Source organism: Mugil cephalus, chromosome 5 (assembly GCF_022458985.1).
Source record: "Mugil cephalus isolate CIBA_MC_2020 chromosome 5, CIBA_Mcephalus_1.1, whole genome shotgun sequence".
In the NCBI taxonomy this organism is placed as follows: Eukaryota; Metazoa; Chordata; class Actinopteri; order Mugiliformes; family Mugilidae; genus Mugil; species Mugil cephalus.
The window spans coordinates 24793927-24815588 of record NC_061774.1 but is presented as its reverse complement, the minus strand read 5'-3'; positions in this window follow the sequence as shown (position 1 = coordinate 24815588).

Sequence of the window (21662 nt, the reverse complement as noted above, 5' to 3'; positions counted from 1 at the left end):
TTTTTTTTCTTTGTGTGTGCTTTCTTGTCTGCATGAACAAAAACACAACTATTTCCTGAGAAGTGTCTCTGCGTTTCAGCACCTTTGACCAAAGTGCTATGTTATACCCATGCATACATTTGCCTCGTTAGTTTCAATTCACTCGCACAGTGTGAGCGTGGAGGAAGTCGGAGAAAGTCTAAAAGGGGCTTCCACTCTCGCCTCCCCTGCTGGCATGACCAACAGTGTGATATATTTTTACAGGGTGCCAGTTTCCTCCTCCTCCTTCTTCCTCCTGTCAGATGAACGTCTTACCTCATGATGAGAGTTCGGACACCTACTCTGGCTGCCTGCAAACCTCCAAGTCACGTAAGACAAAATTAAGTTAATTTTATATTGCAGGAATTTCCCTACATCCAGATAACTTAAAATAGGTGCCCGCACATGCCTGTTTTCTCACCTCACACTGATAATCTCAGGGGTTTTTTACACACTCCCACTTTGTTATCTAGAGGAAAAGCATTGTCTGAGGCAATGATAAAATGACAGCACTAGTCATCGGAGATGTCACTTTCTATTTTGAGCTAGGGGATAAATTAGATTATGTTTAAACCCGCAGCTACGTAGGCTGGTATCTGCAGCTTGCACTTAAGAGAGTGACATGAGAATAGTGTCCTGACTTTGCTCTGGTGAGTCAGCGGGAATACATGATGGTGAATTTTGCATTTTAAAATATCTTTATATTTGATTTGTGCCTTATCTGTGCAGGCACACTTTGTTTTCATTTTCACTCTTGTTCGGACTCGGGTCCGAACAAGAGTGTTGCCTACACGTGTTGCCTACACGAAAAAAAATCAATGATAAATACCAGCTGTTATGCCCCTACACAGCTGTCGTGGTGAATAGTGAAATAACACATCTCACAGACACATTTCCCCTATTTTGCATTGTTTTTTTCAGCATCGAGCGCTAGCGAGAGTGGAACAGAGAGAGCTTTCTTTCTTGTTTCCTGCAGGGGCAGAGGAGTGTGTAACCTGAGCCTCTGCCTCATATTGTGCATAGGTGGAAAAAATCCAGTCCCGAAATACCATTCAAATTTTTACCTTTTACCATTTTTGCACACTTTTGTAAATATGCTAATTTGTTTTCACATTGACAGAACAGTCATACTCCTCTCATTTTGTATTTTTATGCCTCTGTGACAGGTGTCTAGCCAATTTAGGTAAGTCTTTCCTGCCGGTGCACACCCATTAAATGTGCAGTGCGTCAGGGGGGCCAGGTAGTGTAACATGCCAATCCAGGTATCCCTCCCAGGAAGTGTATCCCTGTGTATCTTCATCTTACATTATTGAACATGTATTTGAATGAACAAATCCCCTACAAAACCTCTCATTTCAGCAGGTTTAGCTATGTTCCGAACAGTCTCTGACCAAGTGATGACTTCACGGTGCATTATAGTTTTGTCAAGTTCTTGTATCTTCTACGTAGAGAGTTTGCTTTGGAAGGGACAAGATGTGATTGTGTTTTTCAGATTCTGAATTCAGTTTAATGAAGAACGTTAGCTCACACAACTGCAGTGACATTAGGACTTTTTTGTGTTGTTTAAACTCTAAGTTTGGATTGTGTCTGGCCCGATGTTGAGGGCCAGGCTCCCCTGGCAACAACAAATGATCCACCAGCCAGAAGCTTTCAGGATATCTGCAGATAAGAGGGAGACCCGAAAACACAACTATAACTTTTAAGGATCCTTTTTAAGAGTATAAACAATGACCAGAACCTACCCAACCTGTCATGGTTACCACTGATATTAGCGCTATTGAAAATGTTACAAAATATGTCTTTAAGTTATTTACCAGTGGTTGTATAACAAGAACTTTAAGGCTGTTATGGCCTTGTAATCATTAAGTTAAAGCTGGCTAGCCAAGTGTGCTACATCTTAGATACTTTATATTAATTGAAATTTGAGCTAGCTAGCTACATTACTATGAAGGTGAGGCTTGCTGATGACGTCTTGCTTCAAAATCACATCTTTTACTACTTGGAGCATGCAGAAATTGTGCCGTAAAGGATGCTTACATTTTGTTATAATTTAGCTAATACTGGCTAGCCGAATTTGCTCGATATTAATTAAAGCTTGCTAGCTAACTTATTAGTAAGGTTGTAGGTCTTGACTCACTCAAACTTTACTTTTGGATTATTATTGTATTGTCAAGTGAACATTGGACCCAAACCTTTGCAGAACATACAAGCAACAGCACATACACATATATACACATCCAACTGTTTGACACATCTCAACATTTCAAGCCTCAACGGAAGGGAAAACCTTGAATTAAGTCCACGACGGGCTCCAGGTCGACTTCTTGAGCGTACACGCTTCAACCCTTTCGCATCGAACCCTTTCATGCAATGTGAAAGGGTCGATTGGTTTTCGACCCAGGTCAAACGACCCGGCAAGACCCAGGTTTTTATCAGCTCAGCTCGACTTCAATGTGAACAGCAATGGTGCGTCGACTTGCTGACGTACTCGATGACGTTGATGTACCTGCCTGTCACATTCTGATTTTGTCACTGGACGGCCTGTCAGACTGTGTCACTGTAGAAGCTCCAGGGCTGCGAGAAGCTCAAAAAGCTCCCATAAGAGACCAATCTCTGAAGGGCAGTGATTTTTGTCCATTTTTTCAGTCAAACAAAACAAATGTGCTGTTACGCTATCATTAATAAAAGCACACAGGTGAATTAGCCCTACATCATATTCGCCCTGGTTAACCTTGATGTGAAGTGCGCATGCACTGCTGTGTACAGCTTTACTTCCAACTAAAGCGAGTTAATCTACGACTAATTTGCAACGCAAACACCAGAGCATGAGATTGCACATTTGTAATCCTGCAGTTGGAGGGTGTTATGCCAAAGGTAGCTGTACGGAAGTCAGGAGCTGTCTCTTACAGATATGATTTGTGTCCAAAACATGTACCCCACTGAAGTAAAACTTACATTATACATAATCTTATGGACTACGTGACATCAAAGGGTAGTAGTGTCAGTTGAATCTTTCCCATTACAATATCTATAGCTGGAAAATGCAGTTGCATATATTATAGTCAACCTATTTGCGTTGTATGTAGCAGAGTAGGCCCAGTGCAGGGGGGTGGAAGGAAGTATGTGCCTGTGGTTGGGGGGCTTGACAAGTTATTTTAAGAGAAACTGCCTGAATCGAAACCTACGGTAAGTCAAAGGGTCATCATGAAAGCCTCGTGGCTTCAACGCTTTCACTTCTCCGCTTGAACCATTAAGTGCCCACTTAGGGGGACAACGATTAGCAATTACAAGAGCGCAAAAGCACAATGGAACAAGCAGCCCACAGGCTGCAAGAAGTGAAGGTCACCACAAACAAATATGGTTTGACACCCACACAGACTGTAGGGACAACATTTGTACTGACTTCTCTGATCAGTCACACTTGAAAAGGGACAGTTAGAAATGAGTTAGCATGCTCCATTCCCCTGTTCCCATAACCAGCCTAGGCAAAGGAAAAACATGAGTCATTCAGCTGCGGGTGTGAGGGCCTTCACCACAACTTAGTTTTCCCATTAAAGAAGCTGGAAGAGGAGTAGCTTGTACTAGTTTCTCAGGGGGGGATTTCTTTCATCTGTGTATGGTTCACATCTATTTCAGGTGCTTATATCTGCTCGATTATAAAAACAATATAATAAAAGCATGTTTTTGTTAACTTTACCATAAACAGGTTCAAAGGGCCAGGAAATAGACACCGCAAGTACTCACGTTTTCCGCAGCACAATCCACAATCATGCAGCAGACAAGTGCATAAATGACGAGTTTGAAAATGTGGGAGCGATGGCTGAAACATTTGTCTATCAATCTATCTATTGTGGGGTTGTTTGTGCACAACGGAAAATCACAACGGCTACGATCGGAAATGAAACCAGCGACACTGGAAATATTTACTGTTATTAATAACTTCTGGCTGCACTTCTGCACACTCTCACCAGTTTGGAAAAGCTAAACCCCAACAGAAAGCCATTAAAGGCCGTGGAATTCCCCCCCGCAAAGGGAGCTTTGCAGGACGGACTCAGACAGAAACTGTTATTCTTTATTTTGTTTTTGTTTTTTTTTTGGTTGAACTTTTTAACATGAGCAACCTTCAAACCGGGACCAGAGTAAAGCACTAACCTGTAAGTGGTCATGACACACAGGATCTGATGTAATTTGAAGATACCACAAACCCTGTGTGCATGTTAGAACTGAATATGTAAATCAATCTTCCATGGTCGGAGTCTTATTGTTGCTTCCGCCCATAACAACAGTGATGATCAATAGAGTAATAACAGGCTTTCTAAACTGACCTTTATCTCACTTTTCATTTACATATGAGTAATAGTTTATGAGTGGCCTGTCACGAGCTTTGATTCAAACAATATTTGCATGCGCCACTTCTGCTGCCATTTTCTTGCTTCTTTGACAGCAGAGGGCAGTGTAAGAGTGGAGATGAACCTACAATTGTCTGGCACAAGAGGAGGGCTATACGTTTTCCATGGTGTGATGGAAAATAATAGAAAGTTTAAGTGTTAAGTGCTCTATCAAGTTTAAATAATTGAGTTAACGCTGCGACTTTCAGCATATCTACTTTGGTTTCTTCTCATTCTTCCCTCAACAGAGGCAAAAACTTTAAAAAATACATTAAAATAAATTTGGTTTGGTTGGCATAGACACACAAATTCATAAAAACACAAATTCTATCTAGAAAAGGAGAATGTATTGCCCGCATTTAAAGCCATTCATGGTATCGTGTCAACAGCTGCCTCTCTGACTGCACCCCGGGCATCTTTGATGAATCTTATAGGTTTCCTCGTTCATGATTTAGAGCTCATACACATGACATACGTACACGTCTTTACAACTATGATACGCCCATAATGGGCTGCAGAGAGCCGCGCTAACCGCTTTACTGGACAGAGTGCCCTCAGACCATCAGAAACCAGAGCCCAGTGCCCCATGGCTAACGCATGTTTGCTCTGACAGCGCCCCGCCACTGATAAATAACAGCAGCTCTTCTTCAGCCTGCTGGTGCAGTCGCATTCAGCTGCAGCTCTCCAATGCGTCTCCACAGCCAAGATTGAATCTTCCCCATTCATTAGACTAAGTGGATGAGGCTCTCTAATAGGGGCTCCCTTCCCCTCAATAATTGCCGTTGATTGGCGTAAATTAGACCCTAGTTGCCAGACGAGTGATTCTCGACGACGATAATCCGATTCCAAACTCAAACTAATAGGATTTTAACTCTGGCTTTGGCCTAATGTCCGTCTGCAAACCCTGGCTATGGCCCTATGCCCCATCTCGCCGACGTCCTCTGGATCATATCTGGGCCAGGCCGAGCTGAAGCTGCAACCGTGGATGGATTCTGTGGAGTCGGGGAGGGGGGGGCCTGGGGTCACTGCTGTCCGTCGCCCTCCATGCCCCCGCTGATTCACCCCCGTCCCTTCCCATGTGACATTCTTGGCATCAATTGGTCATTCATGTGTGTCACTTACATCATCAAGGGAACATGCGTGTGAATGAGGCTGGAGTCTGTTGGAGCAGAGGGCGGATGTTGGGTGTCTTGGTGATGCAGTGAAGGCCTGGATACTGAATGATGGAGGCTGTGAGAGTATGAATTAGACGCTTTGAATCCTAGAAGTCTATGTTTCTTTTCAAGACGCAGTGAGCCTCCGCTGTCGGGCGCGCACGCGGAAAGTCGATGATTCGAACCACTTTAGCTTAACCCGTGTGTGATATAATAAAACACCGGCTTACATCACATTACCAGCAATGAGATGTTAGTAAATGTTCAGGAAACGCAGTCTATTAAATATGTATGTTCCAAGCCACTTCATGCAAGTTAGAAGAACCGGCTACTGCGCGAGTCTCCAGTTATTGCGAACAGCAGTTTATATATGAGATCAATTACAATGAATCCAAGTCTTTTACCAGTTGGCAAATAGAGCCGTTGTCTTTCTTCCCACTTCCAGTGATTTGTGGTTTGATGTGGGAATAAAAAAGGTGCAGAAACACCACCCGGCCTCCATATCCAGCCGCAATCGGGCACCTTTTATGAGCCTTTTCAACAATATGAAGTCTCTAAGTGAAGCACGCTGAATGTTCTTTTGTCATTCAGTTGATAAGGGGGACGGTGCTACTACTAAGGCCTGAGGACTAATGAATCTCCACTCCATTACCGCTGAATCGGACAGATTGCTCTCCCGGAGAAATGAATTGAGTTTTTTGTATTTGTGAGATCATTCTCCCTCCATTAACTGCTCTTTATCCCGTCTCTTCATCACAGGCAAATCAGGTTAGGCAGCCATGATTAGCTGGGGTGGCCTCCCTTTTTAAAAGGTAATTGGGTTTGGCGGCTCAGCTGATAGTGCCATTAGGACCAATAAAGGCTGGGCTTGGCTCATCGAGTGAAACAGATTCTTCAGCAGCAGATGGCAGACGGAGGGAGAGGGCTCTGATGCATTGAGGCCGAAAACAAAGTTTGTGTAACCAAAGTAGTTTGGGGGGCATCGCCTCTGTGCGCGAGCCGCCCCCCTCCTTCCCCCACGGCTCAGCCACTTTAATATTTTTTTGTCTCTTTTAGCGACATTTTTTTCAAGGGAAGGCGGTGGCAGCTTTTAATCTGCTTAACACTTATTACAAAATCATTTGGCCATTAGGATGTGATTTTATTTTTTATTGGGATAATTAATCATTCACACAGAAACGTTTTAATGGTGGATTTCGAGGCTGCACGGGCCAGAAGAAAGGGTAGCACTAATGCTTTCTGGGAAATCACTCTCCCCCGCTGCCGGCGCTGCGTAACACCTTCTCGTCGTCGTTGTTGTTGTTGTTGTTAATCGTCCCTGGAACAAAGACATAAGCAACGCTCGTATTTGTTCCGAAACCGCACAGCTGCAGTCCGGAGTGGGGGCCCTAACTTGTTGCTGTTGTAGAATCAGCAATCAGCAGCCGAAGAAGATATATACGAAGACAAGCAATGCAACCGGGCAATCGATCCCCTCCAACTGTATCATCTCCTGTCATCTGTACTAAAGGAAAGGTGAACTTACCGATTCCGAGAAGTCCTGCAAAAACCCAGATAACCTTACTGCATCTGGGGCTTCGTCCTATAGGAAAAGGTGCATTAGTGGTGACAGGAGGGCCGGTGGGGGCCGGTGCTGATGGGAGATTTAGACGGCTGGAGGTGGGCTTGTGTATTATGTGGCTGGCCATTGCTGTGACTGTCTCCCTCTTATCTCCTCCACAGAGGGGGTCCTATCCCCAACGCTCCTCTTATCTGCGGGTTAGACTTTGCCCCCCCCCCCGCCCCCTTTTTCCCTTCCCGGAATCGTCCCAGGTTAGTGAACTGTGGCATCGGCAATATGAAAGGTGACTCCTTATTGTACTGTATTTTTTTTTTTCCCCCCATCTCGACCAACCAACCGTGCAGAAGCAGAAGAAGAAGGCGCCTTTTTTTCTGTATCAACTCGAAATCATTTTTAGGGATTTGATTTCAAGATTCTGACCTTATCAACCTTGAGGTTTGTGTCCCGCAAAATAAAAACGGAGCCTTCGCGTTTCATTTCCTTGATCAAGTTTTCTGAATCTTTTTGCAAGTGAGATATCGAAGAAGAAAACGTGCAAATACGAAAGAAATGCAGCACGTCGCCTGCAAGCTCGTCCCCGCGTGTTTCCGTGCACGGTGATGTTATCGCTGGAGCGCGACCAGAGGCTTGTGGTACATTTTCACCTGAGAGCTGCACATTTCCAGCCCTCCTAAATAAAACATCGTGTCGCCAGGCGCCGGTAAGTGTCCCTCAAAGAGCAGAGGGAGGAAGGGCGAGGGTAAAAAGCGTCCAGGTTAAGTTGTTTGAAAGGCCCCGGGTATTAAGAGGCATTTTACACTTAAGAAGTTGGTTTCGCTGGGTTTTCTGTTTCCCCTCTTATTGATTGATGCTCAACTATCAATGCATAATAGAAAAGCACTCAGAGCAAATGCAGGGTTATGGCCTTGGGAGGGAGCCGGCAGACGAGACTGCAGCACCCCCCCACTCCAATGCCATTATTGGCCCATAAAGGATCCCTCGGGAAGGCCACGGTGTTCAGATCAGCACACACCAAATACCCAATTAAAAAAGGCTTTAAATTCCCTCCTCTTTCCTGGGCAAAAATCAATCTGAATTCAATCTATTCGGCTAGGATTCCGACAGAGCAGGTAATTGCCCATAATCGGTCAGCTAGGTGACAACAGCTTAAAGGGGAGACACTAATACAATCAGGTATTTGCTTTCAACGCTCGTCCCGGGCCAGGGCCTCGGCTGTCGAAAAACAGGTAAAGTGCAGTTTATGTAGCCATCAGACAAAGGCGTATATAAAGTTACACAAGTCTTCTATTGTGGGGCGGCTCGACAGCTGATAAAGAGATCCTGGAAAGTACTGGAGGAGGGATACTTCCTAAATGACCCGTCATAAAGCGGCAATAAATGTATTCAGTGATCATCTCTGGAAGAAGAAAAGAAAAAAGAAAAAAAAAAAGAAGGAGGAAGAAACGCCTCGTCGCGGATAGTGGAAATGAAATACCACTTCAAGTTCTTCTGTAAAAGTCAGCACATGTTATTAGCGTCATTTGCGCGCAGCGCGCTCGCAGTCGTGTCAGGATGGTTTCAATGAAACTCGGTCCACTGGTAAAAGACTCGGCATACTTAATGGCAGCATTAGATAAGTAGGATACTTAATGGTAGTATATTACTGTACATAACCCCACCCCGCTGGCTGGATGTTTTTCCACTGCCTAATGCACATGCTCTCGTGCGGCCTTAATGTTTTTTTTTTTTTTTGCTCTCAACCAGCTCCCTGGAAAAAAAAAAGAAAAAAGAAAAGAATTGTCGTCTTCTTCCCGTCGACTGACGCCTTCTGTGTGTTAATTAAGACACGCGTGAAAATGTTATTTTTCTCACGCATATGTTCACATTATTCTAACATTGTGGAGGTTTAAATCATAGGTCTTCAACAGGGGATCTGCCCCCCCTAGGGGATCCGCCTAGGTACTGCAGGAGGGAGGGGGGGGTCGCAAAATCGTTGGTTGATTAGACATTTTCATATGTTTTTTAATTTTCCCCACAAATTTAAATATTGTTAAATACACATTAACGTGCCTCCAACATATTTTAGTAAAGGGATAAATTAATATTGATTAATGTATATTTATAAATAGCACTAGGCCGAGATTAATATAGAGCACATCCAGTCGGTAGCGGGTCCCTGCTTAATCTCTCCATCAGTTTGGGGTCCTCGACCTGAAAAACATTGAAGACCTCTGGTTTAAAGTGAATACTACCATAAAAACATGGTGATAGTTCTGTAATATCAAGAGCCTCTGTGAGAATTTGGACAAATATAATCCAACCTTCGCGCGCTGGAGATTGTTATTAGTTTCGAGGGAGGATGCGTCTGCCCTCCTGGCTTTAACTCCAGTTTGCCCGGGCGGTAATATGATGTCTGGAGGTCAGCGGGGGTCAAGGGGTCAGCAGCAGGAGGCTACAATTAATGGATCTCTCAATAAAACGGGATCTAATATTACCACCTCGCTCTCTCTTTCTCTTTCTCTGCTTCGGCCCTGACTCCGGCAAAGTGGAGTGAGGAGGGAATTCCTCGTAGCAGATAGCGCAGGGCAAACAGCTTGGCTCCCGAAATTACTTTCCGTAATGGGCCCAGTCTTTGAAAGTGGAAGCGCACTTTTAATTGACCAATCAAAAGGAAACAAAGCAGCCGATCTTCAGACGCGAAAGCACAAAGCCAATCGAATTTGTTTCATTTCCTGCCAGATCCATCGCAGTTTAAGACCGTTAGGCAGTACATCAGCGCAGTTGATTATGAATATATCAAATAGCCAGCTGCTTTGAGAGCTTTTGACTTTGTGCATTAATAAGCACGCCCGAAAATCAATTTCTTCTCTTATAGGGTAGCATTATCTCTTTGTTAAGGAATGAAAAATAGGGAACTGAATTATTAAAACCTAATTTGGCGGGCTTGTATTTCATTTAGACTTTCCTTCTGAGCAGAAAATCAGTTTGCAGCTTCTGCAAAATAAGAACACACTTAATCAGAATACTTTGCAGCCACATTTTCACTGATAAGGCGCATTTCGATGCATATCATGTTCTCCTTTTTTATGAATGCACAGGATATTGTGTAACAAACCTTATTACAATAAGTCACAGTATAACAGGTTATATGAGAGAAGGAAAGGAACTGCAGGAAAAAAAAAAAAAAAAAAAACACGGCGTGGTTACCATCCATCATGGTGATCCACTCCAGCTGCAGTGAGTGGCGTCTGTGGATGTGCTCGGCAGCATTTGTCCATAAGGTGGCGTGTGACGCTCTCAGTTGCCAAGCCACAGTGACTTCTTGCATCTAATAGTGACTGTGAAGACGCCAGTCAGCATCGGTGACACGTGCTTTACCTGATGTTACAAAAAAATAGCATTTGGATATAACAGAAACAGAAACAGAATCTCTTTATTGGCCAAATGTACAATGTACGCAGGAATTTTACCTGGTGTAACATTAAATAAAAGTTAACGTAGCAAGAAAAAAAACAGGAAAAAGACAATATATACAATTTAGACAAATGAAAACTGGAGATATGAATACGTAATAAATACAGGCAGGAAATGTCTGTAGCTGTGGATGGTTCATGCAGAAATGGAGCCTTGCTACTGTTTTATTGTCTCGGGGAATGATGGGGGGGTTCGTTCAGGAGAGAGATGGCCTGGGGAAAAAACTGGTGGTTTTAGGTCCTGAAGGATCTGAACCTGCGACCCTAAAACCAGAGATATGTAATTAAAAAGTCTGCATTTACATTTCTGCTTTATGTGAAGATGCTTAATTATTATAAAGGAAAAAAAAACATGCAAGCACCTAAAGGTACAACCACTGGCTGGGTAGTTTAATCTGTAGCAATGTGTCAAATTTTGGAAACTCAGATGCAGTATGTTTAGTATGTTTTGTACCTTAAGTCCTAAGTAAACGACTGGAACAACTTGGAACTTGGAACAAATAAAACGCGTCGCCTAAAAACTACTTTGCACAAACACAACTCGCTACAGTTTTTATATAAAACAAACACATTTTTTTTCTTTCAAAATGAATCTTTAGTTGGTTTCACCTCAAAACAAACAACAAATCAAATCTCCTCCCTGTGTGAAAACTGTGCACACTGGCTGCAAAAAAAGTGTAGTTAAGAAATGAACCGACCTCCTTTATGTTCCACATAGGATGTACATGAAAGCAATACACTGAAAACGCAGGCTACCAAATGAGTTGCATTCGACCTCAGCAAGGTGAAGAGTCATGGCTTCCGTGCATGTTGGTTTGCCTTGAAGGGAAACCCCTGAGCTAGCGAGCACCGTGCTCCTCTACATCACTTTTAAAAGTCATGACAAAGTTCTTTCGCTTGTAGGTTCTGAAACTTCTTGCACGAAGAATGCAGATGCTACAGTTTACGGGTGTGTGTGTGTGTGTGTAATAGTGGTGCAACACAGTGGTAAAAAAAAAAAAAAAAACAAACAAAAAGAATTTTAGAGGCTTTCATGTGCACGCTTCCCTCTGCGATTCGGGAGCAACTTTGAAGCCGGGGAGTGACTCGGCCGCTTGCTTTTTCACGCGGGGCCCCGGCGCTGCGAGCTGCCCGGCTTGTATTTGATTTCACAGAGAGGTGGTAAACATGCCGGCCTTTTCCACGTCTCTGTTGTTCTGACACGCTCAGCTGAGACAGAGCAGCTCTAAAGTGTCAGCTTGAGGATGTGGGCTCTGCAGGTCGGCTTTCACGCACACAAACTTGCGCCTCTCGCGTTTCAGCCCACAATATGGGCTGGAAGTTACTTGCGAGTGTCCCCTTGCATGCGCTGGAAGAAAACGCTGACATGCCGCGTTAGATTCAACTTCCGTCCCTCTCAGAAAATCGCTGCGATTCAAATTAAAACAACAGATGATTTAATGCACTTTGCAATCAGGAGTTCTTTCTCCTGCAGATTCCACAAACGCGGACCTTATATCAGCATGTAAAGAGAACGTGATAGGACAATAAGTATGCACTCTCTCAGGGCTTATCATTCAAAAAGATGCTTCCTTTGTCTGGTGAAATAATATATGGCTATTAGAGCTGATGAATCCCAGGAGGTGGCTTTTATTAACTCCATCTCATGTTGATAGGTGTGATGGCTCCTTTTTTAAGGAGCGGGACGCTGCAGCTGCCGAGGCACCGGGGGTTTTCACGTCCCCCCTCCCTCCCCTTCACCCTCCCCCTGCTCTCTGCCTTTCTTCCTCACGGCCCCGTCAAGCCCGAAGGCCACGCCGTTGTCACAAAGTAAATCAATGCTCCCGCCCTGCACGTCTGACGTCTCCTCTCCGCTTGCCCATCAAGAGAAGTTGTCCACGCGCTGATATCCCCCCCCCCCACCCCCATCCTCTCTTTATTATTTTAATTAATCAGGATCGCTGCACCTGTCTGTCAATTCTGCGGGTCGCCACTCCATGCAAAAAAAAAAAAAAAAAAAAGTAATTAAAGGGGCTGGCAAGGCATGCTGGGGGTTTGGTTTGGGGCAGAGACGGTGGCGCAACGTTGACAAGATGAATCGGATCCAGATGCCAGAGCTTTCATTAAATCCACTCTTCCTCTCTCTCAACACCTGAAGCCCTCTTTGTGCTCGCTCTGACAGTGGCCAGGTAGGGAAGGAGTTAATAAAGCGGCGGCTGTGTTGTTTCTAATTGCGCGGATGAATAAATGATTGCTCGAGGACAGCGTGAATACTCATGCGATGGAGGCCCGGATAATTGTATCCGCAAATATCTGATATCTTCCAGATACCTGATACCCCTCTCCAGAAGCATCCAGGCTTCGGATGAAGCTTCAGAACACCTCAGTGCGCGTTACTTTTACGTCTCCGCGCGGTTCGTACGTGTCGGGAGGAGACCTCGTGATTGAATTTAAAGGCTCACGGTGATCGAGCCGTCTGTTTTTCGTCTCTTGGTGACAGTGTGCCAAATTGGTTAATTAGGAGATTCTGTGGGATTGCCAGCAAAAAAAAAAAAAAAAAAAAAAAAAAAAAACACAGCTGGAAAAGGTTCAGGCTCTGGTCATGCTTGACTAATAGAGAGAATTTTGCAATAAAAACACTATGTGGTAGCAATATCCAGCACCAAGACTTAGAAACTGGAGGTGAAATGAGAGTTGGGTTGATATTATCTTCAACGTACTTTACAGCTATCAACCAGATATAAAGACACGATGCATTAAAAAAGCATTTTAAACAATAATTTTATGGAATGAACTAAAGTCAGCCATCATCCATCTAGAACATAGGTCTTCAACAGGGGGGTCCGCGACCCCTTAAGGCTCCGTGATGCGCTGCAGGGGGTTTGCAAAATCTTTGATTGATTAGACATTTTTTACATATATATATAGTTTTTTTATTTTCCCCCACAAATCTAAATTTCTTTAAATACACATTAACACTATGACTTCCACACTAACAAATACGATTAATCGCGATTAAATATCGTTCATTTTTAATCTATATTAATAGCCTGAGTATTTTGATGCATTGTTATTAAAATGTTCACACGATTGAACAGATTCATACAGTGTAAATACTGAAGCTGTATGATGTATGATATATTTTCCATCTATAATCATCTGTTCAACAGCGCTTTATAAAGTAAGTATAAAAGCAACAACTTAGATATTTGTATATATAATGTGTTCACAAATTTGCGCATGGTACAAATTAAATGACTCTTTTAGAGGTTGATGTTCATCAGTGCAAAATATGCCAAAGTGTCTCCATGCGGGGGCCGACTGTGCCCCGAACAACCACTCGGTTTCCAGATGGTGCAAACCTCAATTTACACAAGTGTGAATGAGAATTGTAACGGGCCAAATTGTGACATGCACCTTTAAAAACTAGTACGTTGATAATAATCAATAATTGTGAAACCGGATCCTTAGACAAAATCTTGTATTTTTGTTTGTTTCCAATTCGTGGCACGAACCCTTTTTTGTGTGTTTCGCTTTCACCTCAACAGTCACATCGAAGCTTCTTTTAGGCTTCTGTGTTCTGTTCTACGTGCACCTTCCCAGAAATGTAACCACTCAGAGCTGTGATTGGTCCGCTTGTTATTCATGTTTCTTCTTTAGAATTTCCGTCTGCTTCTGTATTTCAACGGTTTTCAACCTGATTGATTTTGATCGATAAAGAACTGGAAAGGTGCACAAGTATAAATGTCTCACACCGGCGTAGGGTACGTACGGCACAGAAACATATTTGCAGCTTTTGGGACATGAACGTGGATATTCTTTGGTCTTGTATGACAGAACAGACCCATGTGACTGGATTTCCATAAGGTTGGGACTTGTATCTGTAATATTAGTCCAACATTCGTGTAGCTGAGAGTGGCTGACAAGACTTCAGACACTCTTTCACTACCCTACACCAAGGAAACTGTTACAAACTGATGCACGGGCATGGAAACCCTTTCAATAAAATTCACTGGATAGGAAATAATACAAGAATCTGTGGCTCAGGCTCACGTATTATTTTCAAGCATCCTTGAATGCATCCGACCACATAAAGGCTTTCTAAAAAAAAGATTTCTCCCGAGTTCTTCTCTCATTAGGATCAAGACCGAGAAAAGTCGAGAGCTGAAACTCCTGCTGTCTGCCTCAGTCTGGAGCCTCGTAAGGCCTTCGCCTCCCTCCCTGCTCCACAGCCCCTCGTCCTCGCCGCGAAAATCACCGCGCTCGACTTGATTGCACTTATGCATCGGTCACCCCGGCGCAATCGCGTCTTAAGTCATATCTCCGTTAGCTTTATGGCTCCGCGTTTCAATAACCTCCGGCTTGTAAGCGCCTTCAGGTTGACACAGAGGGAAAGAAACGTCTTTGTCGTGCGTATTAACACCGCCTTGTGGGGGCAACTTAGTGTCAATAAACCCTGCTGCTGGCGAGGCGACGGCGGGCAGGAATGGACAATCAGAGCGTCTGCAGGAGATCTGCAGGGATACATAACACGGCGGGGGCTCGGGGAGGCTGTGAATCTAAGTGGGGACTTGGGGTCTTCCACAGCATTCTGGGTAATGATCTGCATTATGAAGCATCAGAGCACTTTACGAGAGTCCCTGAGAGGGCGGCTGAGCTGGGGGTGGTGGCGGTGGTGGTGGTGGTGGTGGTGGTGGTGGTGGTGGTGGTGGGGGCCGTTCTCCAGCTCAGTCAAAACGAGACGTGACGCCACGTAACCTGCAGAATGAGGACCCATTTGGAACCGTTACCAAAGCCTACTGCAGCATCCCCCTCCCCTCCCCGCCCTTCAACCCCCCCCAGTTAGTGTCATCTTCACTGAAACAGGAGCAAAGTGCTTTAAAAGGGGAGATGGGAATAGACCAGGGGGAGGGTTTCGATAGGGAGGGAGGAGGGGGGGTTGGAAATGCGATTATCATCAGAAAAATGCAATGAGACCAAGAGTGTTTAATGCACAAATGCACAAAAAGTGATATTTTATTACAGCTTGAAGGCTTTCAAAAATTACTGGAAAAGGCAGGAAAATGTGTCTGAGATGGAGACTCTGAAATGCCCGTTTAACAGGACGTAATCGGTTTAACCCTGGTGTGTCCTGTCCTTTTCACGCGAAGATATGTTTCTCTGACCCCTGATTTGATTAAGTAAAACTTCATTTTGGGGAGAAAAACCACTTTGTTGCTATTACTGGTGCATTTTGGAGATGGATGAACGCAAGAAAAAAAAAAAAAGAACAAGCTCTGCACAAGACGTCATTTTTTTGATGTCACTCTCAGCTGGTGTGTTTGACCGACGGCCTGTGTGTGTGTGTGTGTGTGTGTGTGTGTGTGTAGGCCTCTTTTTAAAGGATTTAGTCTCAGATTCCCATTACATACATAATGTTGCAATATGAGATAAAAGTGTTTAGGACCACCACCAGTTACACTGACCATGAGTGAGGAACATTTCCTGATTTCATTTCGCTCGTGCCCACTTCAGAAATTAAGGTTAAAAACACTTCCTCTCCCTTAATGTCATCACTGACTGTATTTATCTGTTAGGACCTTTCAGTTCAATATATTATGTTTACGTGAACCAAATATAGCTTAAGATATACATTAAGATTAATGGAGGCTCTTGAGTTCTGCATTTGTTCCAGAGGTTTCTACACTTGAGATGTAAAATAAAATAAAATAATAGTAATAATAAAAATTAGACAATTATTTAACTTCGTATTTAAGTGAATACATCTTCCTGTCAGTCACTACGTTGGATAGCAGCATTTTATCTGTATTTGTAGTGTTAAATATGGCTGAATTATGAGTTTTATCGCTCCTCTGGTGAAGTGAAGGAGAGGAAAGACGACTTCTCAAAGCTCGAATGCCAAAAAAAATCTATCTCATGCCTTATTTAAAAAAAAAAATAAAAAAAACACATAGAGAGAGATTAAATGAGAAAATTAGACACACCGGTTTTGTTAAAAGATGAACAAACAGGTTATTAAACCTTGTGTCGACCGTGGTTCAACTTGTAGTGACACAGAAATGTTTGACCTCCTGAGAATCGATATTTTATTTGGTCTGCATTTTTTAATTTCTCCAACGTATCTGGGATCAGTAGGACCTAAGACATATAAAAACTAAGCTTCATCTTTGAACAGCGAGTAGTAGTTTTTGAAAAAAAAAGAAGGTCCTCATATGTGGACACTGGGATTATAATTATTTAAATCATAATAAAGTCACCAAGGTGTGACAAAATATAAAATTGTTTATTTTAAGACCTGAACATGGCTGAGCAAAACTAGAACAATGTAGTCCCAGTGTCCTCAAATGTGTACTTGCTAATTAGCGAGGTTGTAGCTCGTTGCTATTGATAAAATTAAACATAAGCATAAATAAATAAATACGTTTTAATTGTAGAATTGGATGGGGTTTTGTTCCTTGTCCACTTTTGTCCTGTGATCGTCTGCAGAATGAATCAGATGAAAAGCCTGCTATCATGTTTTTACCGACTAGCGTATTGAACCTGCAGTAAAACCTAAACCTTTAGGTCCCCATATGAGGACACAGGGTCTCAAGAGGTTAAGACGAGGTAATCCTTTAATTTATCACACTGTGGCGGTTGTGAATATGACTTAATATGCAAAAGTGTGGACATTTTTACTTTTGCACGTGGAAAAATTGAGAATTCCTGACAGAAAACTGTTTTGTTTTTGTTTTTTTGTTTTTTTTTTATAAAAGGAAACAACTAAAATATAAATATCTGAGAAAAGCAAGTCTTCAAGCTAAATCCTGTGCAGAAACACGGGTCATTTAAAAGCTTTAACATGTTTGCAGAGTGATTTGTGGGCGTCCTTGTGAGATGAATAAGATGAAACCTGTGTGAAAGTCTAATATCTCACAACAAACGCACAAATCGAGGAGTGACAGTCACTTAATGGACACTGAAAGTAACACTTTTAACCCACTGAAATCCTCCTGTGATCTTCGTGGAACACGACCGGCCCGCCATGAGCTACATTTTAATATCTAACCCAGCCTCAATTGAAACATCTTTCATCCTCTTTAAATCCTGACAGTTGTACTTTACAAAATGAAACCCCAAACCGAAAAAAAAAAAAAAAAAAAAAGAGACGCTGACAAAGTTAATCACAAAGTTAATAGCGCCTCTTGCTCCGAGGCCGTTCCTTACGAAGCAACAACATGTCAGAGGGTGTAATCAAATTCGAAAAAAAAAAAAAAAAAAACCTCGCTCGAACGTCGCTCTAAAAAATAAAAAATGGATCCACCTCATTTCACTCGGAAACCCTTCACACTCGGATCCATCTGACAAATCTCCGTCTCCCCTTTCCCTTTTGTTGCTCTAATAGGTAACATTATCCCGTATTAATGGCGCCGGCAGCCATGCGCCGCTACTAGCCAAGCGAACGGGTGACTACAGATCAGCGGGGTGAGGCGGGCAGATCATTAACCATAATTACCTCCAGCTAATCCACTTCCAAGCGGTACAAAATAAACAGCCAGGCCCATTAGAGGAGCTGACTGTCAGCCTGCAAGTGGCCTGTGGCTCCTTTGGCAACGATCTGAACACACAGGGGGATAAGAGAAGAGGGAGGGGGGAGGACGTGGGGGGGTGGGGTGGGTGCGGGGGTCGGCATGAGTGATGGCGAGGCCTACTACTTCCACCTGACTGGAGGGTGGAGGGGCGGAGGGAGGGAGGGGGGGAGTTGGGGCTGTAACGTGGAAGGCGGTGTTGCTGGTTACATGCTGGCAGCACTGGTGCTTTTGTTTTGTTTCGCTGCACCACCACCACCACCACCACCACCACCTCCCTCACCCGCCTCCCTTTCATGTACCCAGATGGTGTTCATTTTGACCTGCTCTGTGTTTGCCAGCCCCCCCCCCCCCCCCCTCTCTCCCTCTTTCCCTCCCTCCCCCCATTTCCACGTCCCATTCATCCCGTGCCTGCAGGCGTTTTCCCACTCTCTTTCTCTTGTGTCACGGCACACGATTATCCTCCGGTTCCTGGACTTTTCTTCCATTTTGCATGCGCCCCGATTTATTCGCGCAGCCATTTCTGATCCTCCCTGGATATTAAAAGCGAACGGGTTCCTGTCGGTGCGTGTTCAAGGGAGGTATGTTCAACAGTTTGCTGAGGCCTCAAACGGAAATGTTAAGTTTTGTTCCAGTTTTATCCGAACAGGCGGTTTAATTAAGGTCAATTTGGAGATTAAAGTCAAATACAGAGACTTAATAATACAGATCTTTAATTAAAAAAAAAAAACAATAAAAAAGCAGAGAGCCACATTTTTAATAGTAAGCATTTGATTACCGTTCGAAATTAATAAATTAAAGTTGCTGCAGGCGAACTTCAACTAAAACCCATCATGGCTTCCTCGTGCTGCCGTCCGTCCTCGTGGTTTCTTCCCCTTCTGTGTTTTAAGAATTCACTGCACCTTACATTTTCCATTTTGCATTGATCTGCGATGATGACATGAGTCAACGTTTTTTCTGCTTCTGGTTGGTCTTTCCTGGGTAAAACCCGAACAGGAAATGACACATAAAATACACTTTCGTTGCTGCAGCGTCTAAAAACAGAGATGCAAACGTGCTTCGAGATTTGCAATAAATAAATAAATAAATAAATAAAATGAAATAAGTCCCTCAGGCCTCTAAAAAAGTTCACATTTTTCCTTCAGCGGGCCCAGGCCTAAACGTCCCTGCAAGCGAAGGGACACTTGGAACATCTCCAAGTCTATTTGTTTTACTTTTGGCTCTCTTTCAGGTACTTATTGCAGTTTTCTTTCTTGCTCTTGATGTCTGCGCAACTGATGAAATGGGGGCACTCATCCAAGGAGCAGCTTGCAGGCACATAGATGAGGGAAGACTCCTCTCAGTGCCTCTTTGATGTTCCTTCTTTGGCGAACCTGCAGCAGCCTGTCACTGTCCGACCGACTGACTGACTGACTGACTGCGCAGCAGCTAAAGACCGACACACCAATCTTCCGTTTGATATGATTGCATTTTTTTTTTTTTTTTTTTTTTTTTTTTTTCTCCTGCTGTGGTTTTGGTTAACACGAGATGATTGGCTTTTAAAAGGATCCAAAGCGTCAAAGTGAAACAAACCTCACCACATCATCACAAGCAGCAGCAGCAGCAGCAGAAGAAGAAGAAGAAGAAGAAGAAACTGAGTGACTCGCAGAGAGGGAAAGCAATGGAAATTTAATTTCCTCGCAATTAGAACCTCTCCCTCGTAATGAAATCTGAAAGGGGATTCTTCGGGCGTTGTTCATTATTTTCTTTGAAATCGCAGGCTTTTGACACAGGAAATTCAATTCATCAGGCGCTGGGTAGACTTCATTTCAAATCAACGGGAAGTGAGAACAGCCCTGCCAAAGGCTTTTTAATTCAGTGGGAGCTTCAGGCTGACACAGTAGAAATAAATAATAAAAAAAAGGAGAAAAAGAAATTCACGTGCCAACCACTGAGCTCAACTAAAATCTTATAGTTTAGATGCAGAAAAGCAGACGATGGGATTCCTGCTGATGTTTATTTCACTTGGAGCAACCTCAAAGCTGTGAATTAATACTAATCTTCGTGCTATTTATGAGTCAGAATAAGTATTCTATCATCATGGCTCATAACACAACCCACACATAATGTACAGCCCGGTTCATTTGACATGTTTTGACACATCTCTCCTTGGCAATCCCTCCCTTCTCCGTTAAACACTGCCAACATACTGCGGGCCAAACACTTTAAACTGCACCTCATGTTTGTTGGCTTAATTTACACAGACTACCAGACGGGTGAAATTTGTCATAAACGGCTATATTAATAAATCATAAGAGACAGACAGGCTTTAAAAATCATCTCCCCTCCCAGGTTTCCGCTTCAATTCTCTTTTTGTTTTGTTTTTTATTCTGCCAGAAAATAACCCGCACAACGCACATTTCTGGACATACGCCAAGATAAAAAAAAATAAACAAGAACATAATGCGAACAGTAAGTAGCCTACATGCATGTATGGAGATTTTCTTCAAAATATTAGAAAAATACTCTAATTCCCGAACATGACTCGCTTCTAAAAACCTTGTTCTCGTTTTGCAGAAACATAAAATGTCTAATATTTAAATGTGTTCCTTTATTATGACCAATCATCCGTGCACATGTTGTTATTTACACATGGAGAAAAAAAAACGGATTATTTAAAAGTTGCATGCATTTGCATCTCTTCACACGTGTAATCTGTATTTGCTGCAAATGATAAACGTCTTTTTATTGCCATTGGTGGCAGGGAGTGCAAATATGAACGGTTAGAAAAGAAAATTAAAGAAATGAGGTCATAAGTAATCCTCCAAACGTCTTAGAAATACTCACACTCCTTTTAGAAATCACAAAAAACACATGATCAGTCTTTCCATTCATCTTTTTTCCGTTTTGCGAGCATATTTTTGTGTGTGTTTGACCCATTTAACTTAAAAGATGATTAATTTGAACAGTTCATACGTTTTTTTTTAATCATAAATTTAACTTTCTGCGTCGACAAAATGCAGAAACAACGTATTCGACGTCTGACACATTAAACTGATGAAGAACACGAGGGAAATGTTTTCCAGTTGCATTAGATCGATGGTTTACTTTTAGTGGTTTTACTGAACTTCAGATGGAAAAGCAGCTATAAATAATCTTCGCAAACGGTTCAGAAAACACAGAGAATTGCGTTTGAAAGCATTTTATGCACAAACTAAACTGCTGAAACTGTTGAAAACAATGCGTTGGGCCTGTCGGGCCTTTACGCAGCAGCTTAAGGAAAGAGAAGCCGGTCTAGCCAACGTTAGTAATCAATCCCTGCAAATAAATCACCTGACCGGGGGGGAAGTAGACGGACGAACTTCACATCAGCGATCGGGTTCGCTCCACATGAAACACACTAAACTTACTGGGTTTCACCAACAGGTGCATTCGACTCTGATTCCCAAAGTGTTTCCCTTATATTTTCGGACAACACCTGCTCCTGCAAACTTTTTTTTTTTTTTTTAATTTATTTTCCAGATCAAGTGATCCTGTTTCCAGCAGATACCCAGAGCAACACT